We start from the raw sequence: 18,874 nt of genomic DNA, 5'->3' as shown, positions 1-18,874 counted from the left end.
AATAAGGTTACGAAAATTCTATAAAAAGAGAAGGACAATACTATTTGATTAATAGTGATCAGGTGATGAGTGACAGGGTCGAAGATTCTTCCAGGTATTCCGTACAAAACAAATAACCTGCTTAGTAGTCAAATGATCATGAATAAAAAGACCTCAAACGAGTTAACAATTCTTTGAAAATAATAGGGAAAATTCTCATATCGGGTATACCTCTGAAAAAGATCTTGTTTATATAAATGAGCGTAACTTAACGTTGTTAAGTGAAATAAAATTAACCACGGCATTTCAAATGTACGCCTTGAGCATTTGTACCAAGTTTACGTTCCACAGAGCACTCGTAAATGTAGATCAGGACTAAACAACAGAAAACAACTAGAGCGATTTACGCAAAAATAGTGAAAAAATTGCGTTTATTCGAAATGGTTCATAATTAGCTACACGGCAGAAATGAAATAAGAACACACGGTTTCGATTTCGACGCGTAATGAACCGATCCGTGCTATATTCATTACGTCCGTTTCCTATCCTCTCGTACAATAAATGAGAACGAGTTGCGCTTGATTTTGTGCTTTAATTTTTAAATTTAAATTATCGCATCTCTCCTTTGTGCAATTTTCAATACGAGATTACGCATAAAAGATTTTAATTTGGCCATATTTGAAAGGGCGTTTTTCATTTCGTTTAAATGAACATCATTAGAGAGTTGTTAGGATTTAATTGTTTTTCACTCTTCACGCTAACCCGGGAAATATCTAGAAAATGCGATAGAATCGATAAAATAGGTTCAATCTGGAGGTGTTGTCGTTTTGAAACTACGTCACGTAGATGCGTGAAATAGAATTTTAAATTGTTAGCTAATGAACGTTCCGTAATAAAGTATGTTTATGTGGGATCCATGGACGTATGAAGAAAATTCAAATTAAGAAATTCCTATGTTTTTATGAACAACTAGTAAGTCTACACCCGTATATATTTTTGATAAATAGATAGCCAGTTATAAATCAGTCAGTTTTATATTCTCAGAAATAAAGGCGGTGCCGGTGTTTCTAAAGTGGCTTCAAAATATAAAGTTGTTTTTGCAATATTTCATTGAAATACCTACGGAAACTATTTTTTCAGCTTTTATATACTACTATTATAATTTACAATTAAAGAATTCTGTCCTGTAGATCTTGGGATCCGATTGCAATATTTTTTACCTATCACGCATGTAATTATCTGTTTTGAATAAATTTGTAGTAAAACAAGTTTACAAAATACACATTGGCTTGATTATGACCGATTGTTTCTAATAACAGTGCCGCCAACGAAGAGGTGAAACGAGGACCAGGCCAGATCGTTCTAACTAGTCGTCGAGTTTTACGAAACTCGATTCAGGTATTCTCTGATTAAGATATCCACTCACCTGACAGTTTTATAAGGTGTTGCGGTTTTATGTTTTCGGTTGATTCGTTCTACCTACCAATTACTCGTTAATGTGTTATTCGTATGAATTATTTTTATGGCTTCCTCCGCAAAAAATCGGTGACTGAGTATGACTTCACACTTTTTGCGGTAAAAGACCACCCTAAGTTAACAATGCGAATTCACTTCGTTCATCCTTATTTCCAAGAAAGTACACTCATTGTCTTGTCTTACTAAACCAGTCTGTCTAAGTTGCATCCTTCCTTGGTCGTGATGCCATTCGAGTGTTTCACTCCTTTCTATTTAACTAAAAATCTCTTGTTGTAAATCAAAACGGGAACGTGAATGACATAATAAAAACGAAAGAAGCAAAATGGTATTACTGCTTAGATAAAGTAAAATGCGTAAAAAGATATATTGAGCTGTAATCCTGTCGTCGTCTGTCAGGCGGTCCCAATAAATGCGCTTTATGTCTCCATCTCCCATCGGTGTATCCAGAATTACACTCAAATATGTATTTATTACAAGTAGATATTACATAAAAGTGATTCTTATGCATAGATACGTCACATATGAACGAAAATATTAACAATAAATTCCGTATTTCGCTGTGTAAGAAAATCCCCCACAGAATTTCATACAAGAAAATTGCATCAAGAAAAATATGTGCAGGCCTAATTTATTTATTCCGGTCCGATAATTATTATTTTGAGATGTAGCGTGATCTTATGAAATGGATGAGTATAGTTTTTTAATAAACAAACATAAATTTAGCAGGGTCATATGCAAAGGAAATATTGTAATCGCAGGCATATTTGGAACTGTTGAAATAAATTAACTAACATCTAAATTATGAACTAGTATACCATGCCATAATGACAACAGAATAGGCTTTAAAAATAGCATGTAGCACAATTTAGTACAGAAGTATAAAAGAACAAGTACAAAATAAATGTTTATTCACTTTTGATATATCTTTAGGTTTATACCAGCACTGGTATCCCTTCCTATTTTTCGAATTTCAGTTTTCTGAGTGATTTAGGTGTATGTTTGCACGTGCTACATTTCAAAAAGTAGCTATAGCTAGCTAGCGAGTACCGGACATTGATGTACTTAAATAAGCAGCACTAAAATTGTTCAAATTTGTCTTTCTATATATGTAAATTACCCTCAAAAGGGTTGAATTTATCCAAAAATTTTTTACTAGAAAATTCACTTGCACCATAGCTGAATTTCGAAAGAGGAGGAGGCAAATCATATAATCCCTAAATTGGCCTTATCAAAACCGATAATACGTGTGTAGGAAAGTATGCCAAAGATAAATTTTCAGGGACAAGGTCAAAATTAGCATAAATTAAACATGCTTGCTTATGCAAAACACAAAGGTCCCAAGTTCTGAGCCAAGTTAAACAAAATGCACCAAAAAGGGAATGTGCACGTAATAATTCCTCTCCCACTAAAAAGACATTTACTGGAACAGGAAGTTTTCTCACTTCGGAGAAAAAGATTCAAATCTCAAGAATTAAATTTTTCCACTCCTAACTAGTGCGAAGAACAATCACGTAGACGATAGCCAGTACTGCAGAAAATAAAAGTCCCACCCTAAGGAATAACAAAGCACTAATGTAGGAATATAGAAAAGTGTAAATAGAGAAAGAATAACAATTAATGAATGGTGTTCGATAGAAACCCACCCGGACGACACAACATAAAATTCCCGCTCCGAAGCTGATAGGCTACTTCCCCATTAATAGAATAAGAAAAAAGAGGGAGAGAGTGAAAAGCTCAGATGGAGGAGCAAATCTAACGTCCGAAATGAAAATAAAGAGGTGGACGTAAGTTCCCAAGGTAGACCTGCCCTTACATACCTAACCAGCCACCCTAAAAAAGATCATACCTCAAAGCAGAATACACTAACCCGTTATGACCCTTAGGTGCCAGAGCGGAATATGGTTTCAGATCCGGATCCTTAAGTTCGTAAACCCACCTAGAAAGTTTCCTTTATCAATAAAGGGTCCCACAAATTTTGGTGCGAGTTTGGCTGCGAAGTACCAAGCTGCATTCCATAGAACATAACTCCTTTTCCATACTCGATCGTTCACATTATATTCATCAGGTCTTCTTCGTAAGTTATAATGTTGGCGAGCTTTGTCATAAGCTTCTTGAAGTTTAAGTTAGAACTGATCGTAGATGTATGTAATCTTTGACCTTTTGGCAGATCTTGAGAGCGGTCGAATTCTAACGCAAGCAATTCGATTTTATTTCGAATTGCTTTTATTGCGGTAAAAATTCAGAAAAAAGAAATAAAAAAGATGTTTTAATTAAGCTAGTTGGGCACTAGGAAACAAAAGAAAATATTTTAGCAACATTAAAGAGGAGAGAGAAGACAGATTTCAAAAACTTTTTATTAGCGCAGATCCAATACGTTAATTTAATTGCAAAAAAAGCTATTTACCTACTATGTCAAAAACAGTGTATATCTTAAAAACTGTTACCCCAGTTTTTGCCGCTTTTCTTAAAATGTTTCTATTGGAATAATATTTTTAGTCCTTAGGAAAATTTTGCTACCCCGTGCACCTCTGTAGGATAAAAGAAATAGATTTTTCAACCCCTTGAAAAAGAGGTGTTTTTTTCCAGAAATCGTGAGATCTTGGAAACGGTTCAACTTTACGGGCCCAAAAAATTATCTCCTTTTTTATCATTAAACAAGCTATGTCGCCTCCAAATTTCAAACCCCTGCGACTTTTTTTTCGCAAAATAAGAATAAAAAAAGAAAAAACAGTTTTTCCCGTTTTTCTAGGAAAATTCATGCTACTACGCAAAAGTCTTATTGATAAGGTGTCTTTTAAGAATTTTTTTGATTTGCACTTTGTCAAGATTTTGAATATCTTTTGGGAGCATATTATAAAATTTTTGTGCCTGATACGAATGGTTGTTTTGCGATTTGGTTAGTTAGGTGAAAATAGTGCAGATACAAAAGTTGCTCATTTTTTTAATCTCTATAACTTTTACATTGAACTTTTACATTGAACACCGGTTTCACCCGGTAACTAATTTTTTTTTAAAACAAATTATTTTAGAGCTTTTTAGTCTGGACTATATGGTTACGTTGGGTTCGTTACAACCGTAGCATCGCAGTCTCTTTGGTTCTGGACACAAAGCAGCTAGATGATTATACTGACCGCAGTTCCAGTATACAATCGGAGCTCGGGGGTTGTGTTCCACCCTCGGTGAGCTAACACCAATCGGTACGAAAGCGTCAATGCTAACTGATGTCCAATGTTGGAGCATACGGAATTGAAGACGTCTGACGTCGATATGCCAGGTCAATTTCGATGATGTTCTTCAGATTTGTCGGTGGCGGTTTGAAATGAGCTGTTCGAATATTTATAGAGCTATCTGTGCTTGAAGGTATGGTAGCAAATTTCTTTTAATTAAATCTAAACGTGTTGTTTACCTAATAAACAAATTCAATTAATTCGTTCACTTTTCTCAAATTTTTATTATTACAATGACGCCAGTGAAAACTTTTTATTTAAAACGTTTATACAACTGTATCTATTACTGGTTAGTTCTTTTAAAAATGTCTGTAATTTAATTTCTAAATAACAAAATCGAAAGTAAAATATACGCAATTTAACGAACTCGAGTTAGCCTTTCGTCGGTATAGATTCTAAAATAAAGATTATTTCTTTCAAAGTGTTAACGTTGAACTTCTTTTAAAGTGTTTACGTGGAAAATAAAATCATTACCCATAGATGGCAAACCTCTAAAAAAAATGCGCGACATATTTCTTTGAAACTAATTATAGCCGAGTGATTGAAATTTTCCTCTGGACAACTTGACATTAGATCGATGAGTGGCAAAGAAGTGGTCTGTCGAATTTTCTGAGATACCATCACCCTATATAAACTGTACTTATCTTTAGTGCTTTATTGACTTTAAAAGCTTTCCAAACATTTTTAAGAAAACAAAAGTGATAGCTGACCGCACATTTCGGTAGGTAAAACCATAAAATCTTTCGATAAAACTTTCTTCGCGGAGTTTTATGCCACCAAAAGCTATTTACCAAAAATGATAGAAGTTATTGATGCAAATACATTCTACGGCGTTATACATACGAGAAATTACTCCCGAAAAGAAAGAGGTTGTATATATGGATCAATATGAGAAAAAAATACGCAACACTTTTAGAAACGGATTGAGCTCACTTTTAAACTTGGACGCCCTTCGTTTTGTGTCTTCTTCCAATTTGTAAATCTGGATATATTCATCTTTGTCCGTCCCAATTATCGGAGCTGTCACTTGCGAACAACACAAAGTACAGTTGATCGAATGTAATCGAAGGGCGACTTTTTGAATAGAACGATAAAAAATCCAGTTTGCTTGCTCTCAACTTTTCAGAAGTAGAGAACTTAAAATGCTACAATCTCCCCCTTGCACGTTCGCATGAAATTCTTTTCAGACCTCCCATTCGTTCTTCCATTCAAATAATTAACATCACTCGAAACGTGTTAGTTTATCAAATATGAATTAATACGCCGATGTATACGAATGATAAAGACCCACATCACTTAACTTTAATTAGTTGCAATCAAAAATGCTCAAATAATTCATATATTTTTATGGTGGCGGCATTGATAACCTACCACAAGATACATGCGTTTCAAAGTTCCCCTATTGTTAGTAGCGTGTCGTAAATTACCGCGGTAAGTGAATTACACTTTATAAATGTGAGGATAATGAACACAGACATCAAATGCTTTCAAAAAATAAACTAGGAGTCACAGCCTGTCAATATTTCTAGTTAAAGGGCTTTTGATAATTTCATTATTATAGTCGAGTGCTCGGATGCGTGTAAAGGTTACAGCTTAAACAAAGTTGGCGAAATTAACTTTAAAAACTTTAATTAACGTTTCTTCGTAAAGTGGTACGCAATTAAAACTGTGGTCTTTTGAGTTATGTCGTAAGTTTGCATAGCACTTTCTGTGGAAAACGTCTAGACTTTAATATTTGTGTTTTCCGACCAAAAACTTACGAACTGTATTGAAATTGTGTATTTATTAGCAAATTTGAGAGCGCTTTCCTCTGGAGATTTTCATCTTCACAAGGACGGAATCAGTCTTCTTAATTTTCTTTTTCGATTATAAGATAACATTTTACAGTTATGAACAGAACTAATTGTTGCATTTCGTACTATGTAGAAATAATTTATTGACATTTTAAAACATAACTTTTCCAACTTTTGTTACATAACTTTTTCCCTTGTCTGGGCTGGAATACAGTACAGAATTTTCGTTTCAAATGATCAAAGATTTTTCGTTTTCTTTGACTCATTAGTTTTATGGTGTGCGTTCATGTTAATTATTGCTCTCTGAATGTCATGTCAGCATTTGTGCATAATAATAAAAAAAAAATAAAAAAATAAATAAATAAAATTTGAGTTTGATTTACCGTTACTTTTGTTTTTTTAACATGTGATGTGATGTCTCTCTTCAAGTCGAAGCAAACCCATTACTTTCTTTTGCTTTATTGGAAGACCACTCGTATTATACTGTATATCAGCTACTCTTACGAGCTCAATGTCCTCAGTGTACATTGCTACTACCTACTTTTATACCATAATAATAATATGGGCTCCGTTTTGAACATATCTGATATTATGCGAGGTAAGTGTAACGGGATCCTTTTAACGGGGTTAAATTCTTTAAATTTTGTTCTGCGTATTGATTATAAGGGAGTATACGGGGTTTTTGAATTCTACGTTTTTCAAAGTCCGTACGTTCGTACATAAAGTTGCCGCTCTTTATTTTTATGTGTCCCTGATTTCTGAGTGCGTCGTGATCTGATAATGGGTTTGAAAGTAGTTACGAAAGACTGATCCACTTTCTTTCTGTCGAACCATGTCCAGTTACCCTTCGTTTTACTAAAACACCTGAAAGAATTAGTTTAGAACGCATGGAATTTAAATTGCCGTCATCAATATTTTATTCACCTCTCGCATTAAATTGGGGATTCTGGAATAATTAATGAACGGATTCCCCTAAAAACTCCTATAGAGAGGATATAATTGCTTTTTCTGTCTTATTGTAAGTACCGCCATTTGCATTTTATTTACTTGAAAGGTACCTTTTCTTTAAGTTCGGCTATCATCTGTTATACGGCGATTTTCTATCGACAATTGTTGCTTCATCTATAATTAGCCCTCTTATTTAAAGAGGTGTGTACATTTTAGGGTATCAACGAAGAGGATTACTTTTGATTTCTTGTAGGGTTCAAGCTCCGGCTCGACTTTTTAGATTTAATCTTAGTTACTTAGTACTCAAATTTAATTCAACTGTAAGGACCAGCTTGAGCTGCGGAGACCTACCACCTTTGACATTTATATTCTACCTGCTGATAACGAGCCGCCATTTTCCGAAATTGTGTCACTCGGTTATGAACGAGATTTAAAATGGGAATTCGATCCTCATCAAAGAGACAGCTTCCATAACCCTTTAGTGGATTAGTTAATAACTACATATTTTGCTCCTTCTGAGTTAAATGCTATCACATTCAAGTAATCTGTTAAAATTAGTACTTATTATCTGTGCCATCTCGGATAAGTTATGATCGAGTTTGAAACGTGAATGTTGGTCGAGTCCACCACTTCCTTCTAAAGAGGTTGGCCGATTAAGTACCGTACCTGTTATAGAAGCAGATTACGAGTAGAGCGATGTCCTTCAGGCATTAGTTCTTGACGAATTTTTATTTTTGCTATTTCTTTGAATAAACCAGTATTCCTTGTGATACCTAAATTGATTTTTACTTTGCAACGAAGGACGAAGATCAAATGCCTAGAACGAACTACTGCTGTGACAGATCTCAAACTTGTATTTTCTTTTTTAACCCTGAGTGGGTCTTGTGGGTTTACGAACATAGTAAATTTTGAGTTTCATGCGAGTTTAGGCAAGCCGAGTGGTAATTTGTGTAGTAAAAATTGTAAAATAAAGAAATCAGGAAAAGACTAAGGTAATGAGAATTGGAAAGGCAGAAGAAATGCACGTGTATATGGGCATGTGGCATGATCGAAGGCACCGCGGAGGGTACAAAGATAAACGGAAGGAGACGAGTGAAGACGGTAGACGATTTGAAAGAGGGGAGTGGATACGTCGATATGAAAAGAAAGACAATGGCTAGAGAAGAGTGGAGTTTGTAAAATAGAACTAAAAAAAGTTACGATCGTACATTCCACATAACACTTGCTTCATTTCCTTAATTTGAAATTTTTAAACACATACTCCAATTTTGATCTTAATCCACTACGTAATCTTGAAGTTATTGGGTTTTATGGGCTTCCTGACTTCATATTCCATAATCCGAATAATTGGGAGCTGAAGACTTTATTTAAAGATTGAATATTATATGCGTTCGTTTTCCATTACCGATATGGCCATTACTTCTTACAATTAGTAGATGTCACATTTAGGGGGTAGAATGAACGTGCAACCGCAAGGGTATTAACTTATCTACAGCATAATTATCTTGCTATGTAGCGAATTCATTACATTTTAGATATGGAGCACAAGGAGTGACAGAGGACGTTGTAGATTGTCACTGTACGGTCTCTTGCGAGAAACCTCTTCAGTGAATGAACATGGTCGTGTTCCATTATTGTACAAAGACGTATACGGCTTTCATTACTTAGTTTTTATCATAAGGAGGCCACAATTTCATTTGCCGAAAGTAAAAGCTGAAAGACTTTTGTACTAAAATTCACCTAAAAGCTTTGTGTCCATACTAGTCAACTATTGACAATTTTACTGTTCATGATTTACATGAAACGCTTCTTTAAAAATAAATAATTGAATTTCATTGTTCGATTGAAACCTCACCGAAGGTAAAAACGTAATTGAGGAGACCGCAGAAACCAATTACGCGTACTTAAAACTTTTTCAAACGAGACAACGGGAATTAAAGAGCCCTGTTAAAGCATTAACTATTAATGTCTTTCACTCTGTCATTCGTGGTAGTTAGGAGGTATTAGTGCCACCGAATGCCGTTATTATTTATAACTAAAACCTTCCGCTATTGGGCATCTATGGATTGTGCAAAATGACAACCATCCGGAATTACAGTAAAGCTCACAACGTCTCGTACTTTGTGTGCCTGTAACTGCAGAAACAATTTCAACAATTGTTAGATGCTTTATATGAAATAAACTCATAACTTCGGAAACTTTATCCAAGTTTGTAATGTAATAGTGAAGCGAGAGACGAATCAAAGATATGTGTTTCTTATTATCTAGTTTAGTGCACCGAGATTCACATTTATTGCAAGGCACCTGTCGAAATTCACAACGACATTTCGTCTTTAATCTTGATTTTCTCGATTTCAGTATGAGCAGTAAATTATATAACATGCGTTTTGTTACTGAATTAGCGCAAGTTTAAAAAGTCTCTAATGAGCCATGGCTAGACTTAAGCTCGTTTTTGATGCGACAGATCAGTAGCTTTCAGACTAATTGATAACTTGGAAATACACCGTTTGGTGGAAAACCATTCCTTCCCTCAAGACATTTTATTGGCGTACTATGAAAGGCATATTAGAAGCATTTTAATTTTCCTCCTCTACTCCAGCGCAAACACCCGCCCAATTTCGTGCGAAAACCAAATTGGCCTAGGGGCATCTTTTACTCCCAACCCCTCCTCAATTTTGTAGGAAGACCCGATCCGTCGAAAAAACTAATTATAACAGCGCGAGTGTGGTCCGAAGGGGTCGCAGTGATTCATTTCCGAGAGCTTTCCAACGAGTGGCTGAAACCATTGATTTCAATAGAGCGTCGTGAAGGCAATATATATGACTCGCGAATCCCCTGACTATATACCCCTCCACGACAATTTCGTGACAAAGCTCTCTATTTTTTCATCGTACAGAGCTGCGCAAAATAGCAAAACTTGAGTAAAAACTTATATTTTACCAATCAAAAATAAGAAATATCATTCCAATAGAAACATTTCTAGAAAATTCCCAAAATATACACGGTTTTTTAACTGATAAGTAGCTTTTTTTTACAACTAAATCAACATATTGGATCCTTGCTAATAAAAATTTTTCGAAATCTGCCTTCTCTTTTCTCTTTAATGTTGCTAAAATATTTCCTTTTGAAAGTGGCAACAAGGCGTCTATAAACGGATCGTAACTCGGCTTCAAATATTTTATACACGAAAAAATACTGCTTCTACGGACAGCGGTTCGGCCTCGATAACCAACAAAAGGCGTCTTCTTTCCGCGCCTTCCCGTATTTAAATGGAAATCCCACTTACATTTCTTAAAACTTTATCAACCATTAAAAACTGCGTAGAAACGACAATAACCAATAGAACTAAACTCAAATAATCACGGCCAAACTAATTCTTAGAATTTTCCTTATCTAAATCAACATTTATACTTCAGAATACAATTTTGTCTTAATGATTAAATTTGTCACGTTACCTCTATAATTACCTTTATCTTTCTCAAATAAACGAAAAGCTTAATAAATCATATCGAAACTGTCACATTCGCATTAATGAGCACCGTGATAACAGATAAAATTAAGGTACAAACATTCGTTAATATAACAATTCCAAGAAATACCACTAAGGTCCTTTTATCGTTTCTTTATGTCTTTATGTTCTCTGTTATATTTTGAATTGACTCCAAAAGACTCCGTAAATGACGATTCAAGTGACAAAGTGGCAACTGTCGGGGGCCTTGTTATCCCGTTCAACATCATCAAACATTACCTCTGAAGCATGAGATTATGAATGGAAACGTGTTGGCAAAAACAACCTCAAATCTTGGGACTAGTTGAGACGTTGAAAGCGTCATAAGGATGGAAATCCGGAGCAAGATGACGGGCCTTAAATAATGATCCCCGTGGGAAGATCGCCACAAGAGAGAGCAAGAGAGCAAAATATGGATTAAGATGTTACAGAAATAAATATTAGTCCTTTGACTATGCTTCAGACACAATTTTATCGCGAGTTTTCCACTAATTTCAACTGGTATCGATTTCTTGCTTCAAACTAAAACTAGACTTCACTCAAGTATACGAGAATCTCTAAAAATGAACGTAGAGATCTTATTTCAACTATATTTGCGATCTAATCACGCCAAGGTTTCCTTAAAACAATAAATTTGCGGTCGTTATTTGAGACACAAAATTGGTAAGCGATATCCAACAGAACATGCAACGTGAGACGTCTTAATTTCACAAATTCCACAATTTTTAGTAGCAAGTAAACGTACACCTGCAATCACTGAATATTTATTAATGTAAAAAGCTCACTCCATTTTCAGTTACATATGGTCGATTACATTTCAGTTCGTAAATTGCTTCCAGTTACATTGTATATATTTAAATAGAATTCGTTGATTAAATCATTGTATTTGCTACAATAATTATTCAATTGCAAAAGCGAAGTTGTTTTGAATAGGTATACAATAACACAAACATAGCTTTCATGTTCTCTATAAAGGACGTGGCATATAATGCAATTTTACGTTTATTCAGTTGTTAAGCAAAACAAATTGGATTTGCACTATTACAAAATGCAATTAAATTGTTGATGAGATTACCTAAAAAATATATATCCCTAAGCATTCTCGTACACTCGTAACTTTCCAGTAATTTGTGTATAGGTATACATTTACGTTGACATTGTGAAAGTTGTCTCAAAAGTCGCATAAAATCTCGCGTCCGCGACTTAAGATATTCCAGGTCAAAGGTCTCAAAATTCGTGTTTTAGCGCATTGAACCCCATTGTACGCACTTTGTCCATCTGTACCACCACTAGTCTTCCAGTTTAAGCCAAACATTTATTGGATTAGTCATTTCCTTCCCGAGCGACCACTGATTCTGTGCGAGGAAAATATGTTTTTGTTGGTTGCGAGTGACCACGTCTATACTAGTTCACCCCCAATTCTCATAACGTACAAAGAAAAATATATCCACAAACCACAATGCCAAAATCAGCTCTACGTCAATTATTTCAAACTTACGTACCCATTAATAAATGGGTTTTAGATTGCGATGTAGGTAAAGTAACGATAGGTGATTAAATAAAAACATATGACACAACTTAAAAAGAAACATGTTAACAAACAGCAATTCTATAAAAATAACTTTAGCTGAAGAGGATACAACCACGTCCCATTCGCGTAAAGATGCTTAGATAATTCATTTAGACAATTTTAGCGTGAGATGATGACTCTATAATTTTCCAATAAATCAACATCTTTCCCAAAAACTTGAGTTTGTGATTTCAACAACAAAAGCAAAAGTGATATTTTTGTTAATACTAATGGTACCAACTACTCCTTACACACTACTCTTCAGCAATTTTGACTATAATTTCTCAATTATCATTGGACCGATAGAATCCTACTTTATGATTGGAAAAACATTAAAAACACTTAGCGGCCCCATTCCAGAAAACCTTAAGGATAATTTTACTCCAGAATATGACAACATCATTAATGAAGCCGTCGTTGTTTTTGAAGGCGAATTAATTGGATCACAATATAGAAAGCAAGTAGTAAGAAAACATCCAACAAACGAACACCGGTGACATTGGACACTTCTTCGGAAGACAACTCTTCAAATTAAGAAGAGGAAGAAGATGAACATAAGGGAGACAGTAAGTCAAAACCCCCGTGCGGGAGATCACGTCATTGTACGATGGAAAATATTTTCCCGGCCAAATAGTGTCCATAAAAAATAACGAGTATTTTGTGAATGCTATGTCTCCATGTGGTAAAACGGGGTGGCGCTGACCAGCTCTGAAAGATCAATTTTGGTACAGCGAAAAAGATGTCGTAGAAGTTATAGAATCACCCAAAGCCATACACTCACGAGGGATTTTTTAATATAAAAGAAATGAGGAAGTACTTCGACTGGAATGTTCCTGTGAGATTTTTGACTTGTACTTCATGTACAAACTCGATTACTCTAGTTACTTAAAGATAGTGTTAAAGTGTTTAGGATCAACTATTCGACCATTTGTTAGCCACTGGAACAAGAATGTCATCTTTATTAGGTACACTTCAAATATACTATCTATCATATTCACGAGACGCGACTGGTGTAAAAAAAACTTTTATTTTTTATAAGACCCCCACACGTAAAAGTTCAGTGACGCTATACCTGGAAAACTTGAAGACCAATACCCCAGATCTGTAGGCTTAATCTACATGTCTTCAAAAATGTTCAAAGACATATATGCATCATTTCATTGGTAGAATCACCGGGCGCTCCGTCAAGTCAAAGATAATATTACACTTTGGTCAAGTTGATACCAATAGTTTTCCTCTGGGAATGTTTCTAAGAATGATACAATGACATCTACTAACAAAACGGCCACAATTTTAGAAAATCTTAAATAAAACAAGTCAGATAGGTATAGGGAATGTAATAATTTAATAATTGATCGATATACAACTTTTTCGACATTTAAAAATGCAAAAAAAAGAGGTTGCATTTGAAAAAATCAACTTTATTTTCAAACGTCGTTTAACTGTAGTTATAGCGACAGTTTTATGAAGGTTTAAGTGTCACTTTTTGACACCTATTTTGAGTGGCGTATAAGTGTTATACTCCGGCGGCGTATAACATTTATACGCCTTTCTAGTGAAAACAAAATACACACTTAGCATTTACGTCCACTAACTTTATATTTCTATTTATCAAATCAAACAAAACTATAGGTACCTTTTCTGAAGAAAATTCTAGTTGACGTTAAAATTAAACGTGCAATTATTTAAAGTAGCATTTTGTAACATTGGGCTTGTATTGGATTCTGAAATCTTCCCGAAATCTTTATGAATTTTCACTGTATCATGCAAAAGGATCTTGGTGGCAATGTCTTCTTTATTCTATAACGATTCTTCGATAGGTACCCTGCAGCAACTGTATCAGATTTCCACCCTCCATGTCTGTGTTAAACAGGTAATATCACCTCTACAATCTGCCAACACAGTTGAAGAAGTCCTCCTCAAGAAATGACCAGTATATTCCTTCCCATTTGATATCTTGAAGTATATAGGACCATCTCGGTACCGTAGACGGTAGGTAACTGCTTTACAAAAAACGAAAATTGTCAAGTTTTACTTTAGTGAAATTGTCAGTTTGACTTATACTGTAGTCATGGATACAAAGCAATGTTATGCTGATATTATTTGCAGTACCTATTGAGTGCATCTTTACCCATTTCCTACATTATATGTAAATGACGTTTGAAAATAAAATATAGTATTTCATTCGAAGTATAAGTTACTTTATGTGACTCGTATGAATTTAACTCGCCTCGCTACGCTCGGCGTTTAAACTCATACTCGGTCACATAAAGTGTAACTTATACTCCTAATAAAATAAATATCTATTGAAAGGTTTCAAGTTATTAAAATTGACCATTAGTTTTAAAACGCCCTGTAGAAGGGCAATCAAAATTTAAATCATTCTCATGTAACATCAAGTTAGTATTGTTGATTTTGGAAGACTTTTTGTCAACGGAATCCCTAAAGAAAAGCAGTCAAACTTCAAAAATTTTGAATAACTTGAAAACCCTTGATGCTGGGTATTGGGAAATGTGATATCAACGACAAATATGTTCATGTAGACTGCGAAAATACAATAAAATACGGGATGTTCTATTTAAAATAAGAAAATTGCTATCCACATTCGGTAAAGCCGGAAGTGAGACGATCATGATAATATTTTCTTTCGATAGATCATGAAAAACCATTGTTGGTATGCAAATTTTTAAATTTAAGTTATTAATGGGAGTCTGAAAACTTTTAGTAATGGTTTGCGTTACACCGCCTGTTGATGCAAGAATAACTATTTTTTTTTCTCCTTTCGTTTACTTCATTCAAAATGAATTAATTATTATAAATTATACATGTTGGGGCAACAAACATATTACAGCCCATTACAAATTATTATTCCTGTTGCGCTAACATATATTGTCTATATCAATAATTAATTTCACATAAATAAACATTAATTAAATTATTTATTAAATCTATGTTACGGTACTTCCGTGTGTAAAGTAATTGACATGTCTACAGTTGCTACTTTATGCACACCATAATAACCACATCATGTGTAAATTAAACCTTTCGTTTTTGTGCATTTTCAATGTAGACACTATTTCTCGTACTGCCTGAAGATGGATTTTTCAAAATTAATTCTTTTTGCAATATCTATTGCTTACACATATTCACGACCGTTAGTAAACAAATCATGCACTGTAAATCCCTAAAAAAAGCAACTGTTATTTAATGTTGAAATGGTGATGCGCTACTTTGAGTGATTTTCATGTCTTCGTCAAGTGATGCAATAAAAGACCGACTTATATTGAAGTACCCTGTCCAAAATGTTAGACGTCTTGTTTGCGCGAATTGCATTCCCATTTGTTTGCACGATCTGGGAAAACTAATTTCAAATTCAGCTGTTCACGTAAAACCACCAGAGACGAAATTTGGCAGAGATCTGATTTTTTTACATCCGCCATTAATGGATTCGCTACCGTGCTATAATGCTTTATCGTTCACAAAAAATGTTCACGTTTATAAGACTGTTACAGAATTCTACATTTCTGAGGACAGTTGTCGTTAGCGACAGAATTGGAACAAGGAAGTCAAATATTGGATTTAATATTAAATTTGGGATGCAATAAATTATTTCATTTCGTTTACAAATTGAATTACAATAGAAAGTACGTGAATAGAATAACAATCTGCCAATAATTCAGACTGGGGATCGCGCACAAATGATTAGGAAAGTCTGAAATTAATCAAAACGGTTGTGTCGCGAAACAATGTACCCGTTTAGTATAAGTTTTCCGGCAAGGAATCCGAATCTTCTTTCATTAATTTTAAACTAACGACAGTTTGGGGAAGCGGTTTTGTATATCGGAATCGGTAATGCCACAACACGGCTACTTTGCGTAATGTGGAGGAGTATTGGAGAAGTTCTAAATATGTAACATAAACACGTCATTCTCGAAAATCCCCTAAGAAGTTTGCGGGAATCCGAGATTAATTCGAAAAACAATACCGCGGTAAAGCTCCTTATAAATTTAGAGCGAGTTAGATTGGTCAAAGCCATTATCGCAATTTAATTCAATAAGGATCCGTTTATCTTGATAAATCGACTATAAATTGTTTAGAGTAATGCTTTAACGCGGTAAAAAAAGTTTCACGTCTGAAGTGAATTCGGTTTCTACGCGCATTCAATCTTAGCACGTTCGGCTTTTATCTCGTTTCCAAATGAAATTATTTTGTAGTCCCGTGGGATGTTTTATGATTCAGGACCTTATCAGCATTTACTTCGTCATAAAATTTGTTTTAGCGGGCTGTTCCGTTTATTTCCCGTTATAGCTACCAATAAACTCCTCCTTCGCCGTTCTTTTTTTCGCGCTGGAAAGGACTGTGGCAAAAAGACAAACCGTAAACGCTTTCAAATGCACGGCATTATCTGTCATAAAGTTTAAAGATTTAGTATTTGTGTAGTGTACGCGAAAAATGTATTTTGAATGGATATAAAAGGGAAATTCTACAAAAGAATTGTAAATTTAGTTCAGAAAAAAAATTTCAAACGCACATTTAGGAATTTATATCCGCGTGCAGTGTTTCAAAGTCTCTGAAGAAATTCGATATGGGAAATAAGTAGAGCATACCCTCAAGAGGTTTTGCACTTGCGACCCCTGTCTTTTTAGATTTCTCTTTGGCTCGTTTCTGTTTATAAGACATGGCTTGAAGCGACGGGGCATAAAATCTAGATAATATCACCTTGTGACTCGATAAACATACATAGGGAATCAACGCACTGACAGTCAAATCTCCTTTTCATATCTTCAGTACCAAGGGAAGTTTGTTTTCTCTTGTACGTTTATTTGTATATTCCACCGGTAGTTCTCTTGATTACCTATCATTGTATTTCTAAATAATTTAAAGAAAACTATTAGCTCGGTCTAAATTTTCGGTTTTTACCATCGAAAATGGCTATTATATAGAAACTAAGTTCCCAACTAAAGGGTTTTATTAAAACGTTACATCATTAACTTTAAATTAAGTTGTCTGACAGGATACTGTTACAAGATTATCATTTTAAATAGAAACTTCTAAACACGGTTTCAGGTGTCATCGTATTAGGGTTATGAATAATTAGACGTCGACTAATTACAAATGACCATATTCAGAATGGATCTTTATTGTCATAGAAAATCTCCCTTGTCATTTTAATTAATTTATTTGTCAATAAAGCAGTTAATTTATACATTTTTAAGCTTATCTCTTTCCTTCGAAAATTAAATTACAATGTTTATTCCTCTTCGGTTATTACTGATGACATTAAAACGTTACAATACGGTTATAAAAAATGTTAAAAAAAATTGTATTCTTCTTATGGCATTTCGTATTTTATCTTTTTTATTAATCTCATAACGAGTTTCATAATGTTATCGAATATCAAATATTACATAAGGAAATGTGACATTTCATGAATACATTATTTCGCTTCAAACATGAATTCAATTGTCATGCTGACTTGATCACAATTATTTTTAGTAGTAGGTCAGTCAACTGGTTTTTATATTTTAAGGGAAAGAATGGTATATGATAGTGAATTTAGATGAAAAGAATGAGTATTTTGTAATAAAATTTGAACTATACCGATTTTGTTTCTGGAATTATTTGAAATTTTCTAAAGATCGAAAGAACGAGCAACTCACAAAACTTTTGCTATGCAAAATTGCAAATAATAGCGAGTTTCCTGTATTAATATATTAAGGTATTTGTTTGGAAACAATACGCGAATAACATTTTGAAAATATCCATGCAAGTAGTACAAAATTAATTGAACTCATCAACGTATTATTGGGCATGTTTCACTACACTGTAAAAAGTTTCGTGTAAAAATCAACACGGAAAGTGGTCGATATACGACCACACGAGGAATGGTAGACTGTACCATATCCATTTTGGTAAAGTCTACCAAATGATAGTGGTAAAATTTTACCCCGTGTTGGTGTAGGTATTTTCACACGAAGATGTGTAAACTTTACACACAGTTTTCGTTAAATCATGGTCAAAGGTAACCATTTGCGGTGTTGAAATTTCTACGAATTTTCGTGTTACTATACCCGCACTCCAGTGTTTCTTTTTTCTGAATATAGAGGAGGGTGGAGGGAAGTGAGCGAAAACGTTTGCTACTAGAACTTTTTAAATAAACTTCTTTATACTTATGTATATAATGTACATATACATAGACAATATACATAGACAATATAAAACAACCGAAATACATAGAACTAATTTATATATGTATATATAAACAAAATTGTATATTCTAAGGGCCAGCCCTAATACCATCACATCAACTAAACTGCACAGTATTTTTTAAAAAGCATGATTTTATGAATCTTCCATTAATTGAATGGGTGTA

Source organism: Photinus pyralis, unplaced genomic scaffold (genome assembly GCF_008802855.1).
Source record: "Photinus pyralis isolate 1611_PpyrPB1 unplaced genomic scaffold, Ppyr1.3 Ppyr1.4_LG1, whole genome shotgun sequence".
In the NCBI taxonomy this organism is placed as follows: domain Eukaryota; kingdom Metazoa; phylum Arthropoda; class Insecta; order Coleoptera; family Lampyridae; genus Photinus; species Photinus pyralis.
Note: the sequence above shows the minus strand (reverse complement) of the source record.